Here is a 5,764-nt window from a genome sequence, read left to right on the forward strand (position 1 = left end):
TACATGTAAGTAGTCCATGAAAGTAAGAGCAGCAATGCAACTAGTACATGTTGGAAATATGCCCCAGAGGCAATAATAAAGTGGTTATTATTATATCTCCTTGTTCATGATAATCGTTTATTATCCATGCTATAATTGTATTGATTGGTAACTCAAATACATGTGTGGATGCATAGACAACAACATGTCCCTAGTGAGCCTCTACTGGACTAGCTCGTTGATCAAAGATGGCTATGGTTTCTAAGCCATAGACATTAGTTGTCATTTGATAATGGGATCACATCATTAGGAGAATGATGTGATGGACAAGACCCAAACTATAAGCGTAGCATATGATCGTATCAAGTTTATTGCTATCGTTTTCTGCATGTTAAGTATCTGTTCCTATGACCATGAGAGCATGCAACTTACTGACACCGAAGGAGTACCTTGTGTGTAACAAACATCGCAACGTAACAGAGTGACTATAAAGATGCTCTACAGGCATCTCCGAGGGTGTCTATTGAGTTGGCACAGATCAAGACTGGAATTTGTCACTCAGTATGACGGAGAGGTATCTTGGGGCCCACTCGGTAATACAGTATCACAATGAGCTTGCATGCAACGTGACTAAGGAGTTAGTCATGGGATCTTGCATTACGGAACGAGTAAAGAGACTTGTCGGTAACGAGATTGAACTAGGTATGGAGATACCGACGATCGAATCTTGGGCAAGTAACATACCGATGGATAAAGGGAACTACATACGGGATTAGCTGAGTCCTTGGCATCAAGGTTTGACCCATAAAGATCTTCGTAGAATATGTAGGAACCAATATGAACATTCAGGTCCCGCTATTGGTTACTGGCCGTAGAGGTGTCTTGGTTATGTCTGCATAGTTCTCGAACCCGCAAGGTCTACACACTTAACGTTTGGTGACGATCTAAGTATAGTTGAGTTATTGTGTTGGTGACTAAAGGTTGTTCGGAGTCCCAGATGAGATCTCAAACATGACGAGGAACTTCGGAATGGTCTGGAGGTGAAGATTGATATATAGGACAAACGGAATCGGATCCAAAAGTGTTTCGGGAGGTACCGGGTTATCGCCGGAAGATAGAAAAGGGTTTCGGAGGGGGGGGGGGCGACAAGTGTTGGGGGGCCTCATGGGCCAAGGGAAGGGGCACATCAGCCCACAAGGGGATGGGCGCCACCCTGACCTTAGCCCACTCGGCGAAGGGAAAGAGGAGGCCACCTAGGGTCGGCGCCCCACATGGCTTGGGGGCCAAACCACCCTAGGGTTTCCCTAGGGGCGCCCCATTTGGTGGCCGGCGGCCCCCTAGGGGAAACCCTAGGGCTCCCCGACCCTCCTCCCTTCTACCTATATATAGAGGTGGAGAGGGAGGGTAGCCGCACCTATCATTGCCATGGTGCTGCCCTTCCTCTCCCTCGTAGATCCTCTTCTTCTCTGCTAGGCTTGGCGAAGCCCTGCTGAGATTTTGTAAGTGCATCTAGTGCCCCTTAGTGATTTTGGTGTATTGAAGACTTATAGGTTAAGGGACTAATATGTTTGTGAGTGTACGCATGCTCTATAAGTCGATGAAGAGTTTGATATTTATAGTGAAAGTCGAGCCCTAAAAATGAATGTCTTCAGCTTAAGACTTTAGTTCTCCTGAAGACTTTGAAAGTGAAAAAATTGGTGTGACCTTGAAGACTTGGATATTCATGCAAGGATTATGAAGCATGAAGACTTTTGTTTTCATAGTTTCATTTTCTATTTCTTGAGTCATAGGAAACATCGTACTATTAAAGGGGGTCGAGGTAATACTAAGGAAACTGATTTCCAAGTGATGCTCATCTCAAAATCCTACACCTACCCAATCCTTTCGACTGAAGCCATTGGAAATCTCATATCAGTTCAGTCAATTTCTTCAATGACAGAGACGAAGATCTTCTGGTCTCTGAGGAATTTGTTCTAACTGAGGAGTTAGGAATTCGCCCATGCGGATTGCCTACATAGTGAGGAACATGATTGCCCTGAGGAATTCGAACCTCAAATCCGACCGTTGCTGTGCTATGCACTAGCTGTCCAAAAGATCTTACCACCTAACGGTCATATCATTGAAGGGCATTTATGTTTTATCATGTCGGGCTGCTCCCTAGGCTATAAATAGCCGCCCCCTACAACCACTAGCTGGTTGGCTGCTCCGAGAGAAACTGACACTTGCCAATTGATAGCATCCCATCCTGTGAGGACTTTTGAACGAAAATCATAAAGTGAGGAAAACCCAAATCCCAAAACCAAACACCTAGAACCCAAAGTGATTGAGCATTACTGAAGAGATTGTTCCTGTGTGGGACCGATGCTTGTTACCTTTGAGGACTATGTATCCTCCAGACGGTTAGGCATCATGGTCTGAGAATCCAAGAGGAATTGTGGATCGCCGAGTGACCAAGTCTATGAAGGTTTGGAAGCCACTTGTGAAGACTTACCACGAGTGTTGGGCGAGCTTTGTGTGATCTTAGCTCAAGGAGAATACAGTGGGGACGGTGTGTCCGGGACTGTGTATCCTCGAGTTTAAATACTCAGCCGCTCCAACTAGACGTACAACTGTCACAACAGTTGGAACTGGTCTACCAAATCATTTTATTCACCAAGCGTACTGGTCCTATTTCCTCAACCCTTTCATTTACTCATTCATGTGTTGATGAACCTGATCATTACTGTTTGAAGACTTTGACTGAAGACTTTCTCTATTTCCTCAATCCAATTCTTCAGTCACATTGTCTTCAGCCTGCTTATCTGGTGTTTACGCTTTCTGTACTCTGTGTTTGTTCTCATTTCATCATGATAACTCTACTATTGCTCTGTTATGCTTATACCTGAGTACTTATTCCGCTGCTAGTTGTTCGTGACTTAGGAACTTCCTCACCCTAAAATTCCTCAGTGACGAATTTGTAAAAATCGCCTATTCACCCCCCCTCTAATCGACTTAATGCACTTTCAATTGGTATCAGAGCAAGGTACTCCCTTGTTCTATGTGATTTTGGTTTAACCACCTAGAGTTCTAGTTATGTCAACTGCATGTATGATCAAGGTCTCGGCTGGGTGTCCTACCATTGATGGGACGGACTACCCCTACTCGAAGAACAAGATGCACATGCATCTTGAGGCAATTGATAACGATCTCTGGTATGTTGTGGAAAATGGTGTTCCCTCAGTCACTCCGTCTATGAATGCTGCTGACGTGAAGAGAATCAAGCAACTTGATTCTCAAGCGAAGAATATCATATGTGGCCATCTGAGAAAAGGATAGTATGGCAGAGTGAGTGCTCTGGAAACAGCTAAGCTGATTTGGGACAGGTTGTCCAAGGTCAACGAAGGAGTCTCCACTCAACGTGAGTCCCGAGTTGATGTTCTTCGCAATCTCTTCAACCGCTTCAAAAGACTCAACAACAAAAATGTTCAGCAAACGTTCGATCGCCTCACTGACATCTCAAATGAGCTTCAAGCACTTGGTGCCACTGACATCACCGACCATGAGGTGGTGAAGAAATTGCTGAGATCACTTGATTCCTCATTTGATACTCTTGCACTGATGATTCAAGAGCGAGGTGATTACATGTCACTAGATCCCGCTGATATCATCGAGAGGCTAAACACTCATGAGTTCCAGCTTGCTGAGAAGAGAGACCTCTATGGACCAAGCTATGGAAGATCACATGCACTGAAGGCCAAGGCAGTCTCTGAGTCTGAAGGTAAAGATTCTGCTAGCAGCCTTGGTGATCCTGAAGAACTGAGCCAGGAGCTAGCAATGCTCGTGAAGAAATTCTAGAAGTTCTCTCGCCGCGGTCGCTTTGGAAAGTCTTCAAGGAATGATGATTCCTCGTCTCGTGACTACAAAAAGAGAACTTGCCACAAATGCGAAAAACCTGGTCACTACATGTCTGATTGTCCTTTGTGGGAAAAGGAAACTAAGAAGAAGAAGTACAAAGATGACGATTCTAATGACTCAAAGAAGAAGAACAAATCTTCAAAGTCTTCTTCATCAAAATCTTCAAAGTCTTCATTTCACAAGAAGAGCAGTTCCAAGAAGGCTCGGGCATTCATTGGCAAGGAAATGGACTCTGAAGCTGAATCTGAAGAAAATGTGGAAGAGGAGGAATCTAAGGAGTCAGACTCTGGTGTGGCGAGCCTAGCCCTTGCTACTGCTTACGTCAGCAAGTCCATCTTCAACTCTGAAGAAAATGACCTCCCCAACTCTGCTGACAATAGCGTCGATGACTATGCTCCCACCTACTGCTTCATGGCAAAAGGTGCGAAGGTACTCAAACATTCCTCCTCTGACTTTAGTGAGGATGAATCTGATGACAATCTCAAGCCTAGCTATTCCAAACTTGCTAAAATTGTTGTTAAACAACAAAAGGCTTTGGAAAAGATTCAGAATCTACTAGACAAAAGCAATGACCTGTTGCGTGAGGAATTGAATCGAACTAAGACTCTGACTGATAATCTTCAGAGACTTCAGTCTAGGTTTAACAACCTTCAAAATCATCATAACACTCTCTTAACTGATCATGAGAAGCTTTCTTATGAATTTCTTCATAGAAAGCAAGATCTTGAGAAGTTAAAAGTGAGTTATGAAGATCTTCAGAAGGAAAAGGATTCATTGCTTGCTCAACAGATCAGTTCCGCTCAGGAAGAATTTATTCCACTATGTTTGAAATGCATTGAGCGTGAATCTGCTAATTCTTCACCTGAATGTTCAAATGCTTCTATTGCTGCAAATTCTTCAACTGTCTCTATGGTCAAAAATTCCTCATCTGAGGATACCACTGACGATAATGCAGGGCTGAAGGAATTGTATGTGACAGGCATTTACAAAATCCTCAAAGGGCACCAGACTCTTTGTGATGTGCTCAAAAAGCAGATCTTAAACAGGAACCCTAGGAAAGAGGGTATTGCCTTTGAGAGAAAACTCAATGTTGATGGGACCTACTGGAAATCTGAGCAGTATCCCAAAACCTCATAGGTTGCTGCGAAAGGACCTCCTATAGATCCATGCACTCTATCTGGCTTTACTTGTGATTCTTCATATTCCTCTGATGAGTCTTTTGACTCCAACTATAAACTGTTCAAGAATCAGAATGGTGAAGTATTTGCTCGATATGTTGGAACTAACTGCAGGAACGGTCCCCCTATGAAGAAAATCTAGATTCCCAAAAGGTGCCTTGAAAATCTTTAGGTGATCATGACAGCACCTATGAACAAAAGGAACCCCAGATCAAATTCTTCATACGGACCAAATTCTTCATCTGGATCAAATTCCTCACGTGGATCAAAATCCTCACATGAACATCATCGTGCTAACACTTCTATTTCGCAAGGAAAGTATAAAGGCTATGAATATGTACATTATTCTTCAAACCATTATGTTCATAAGTCCTCAAAGAATTTCTCTGTTTATTCATATGCTTATCCTAACCACCCTTCTGTGAAACAAAGTGCACTGGCTTCAATGCCATCTTTTTCTTATGGAGCTCGCAGAATTATGAACTCTTTGCCACCCCTCCATATGTGGGTGGTGAATAAAAAGAACTAATCTCTTATGCAGGGTTAGGTCTGCAGACGAACTTAATTGTCTGAAGAATTTTCTGGAGACCTGAATGTGCTTGAATGGACACAAGCTAATCATGAAGAAATGAATCACTCATTTCTCTCGCCCTCATATTGCTATATCTGTTACTGTTGATGAAATTGATATCATATTCTTCACTGATGAAGTA

Source organism: Triticum aestivum, chromosome 5B (genome assembly GCF_018294505.1).
Source record: "Triticum aestivum cultivar Chinese Spring chromosome 5B, IWGSC CS RefSeq v2.1, whole genome shotgun sequence".
NCBI lineage: Eukaryota > Viridiplantae > Streptophyta > Magnoliopsida > Poales > Poaceae > Triticum > Triticum aestivum.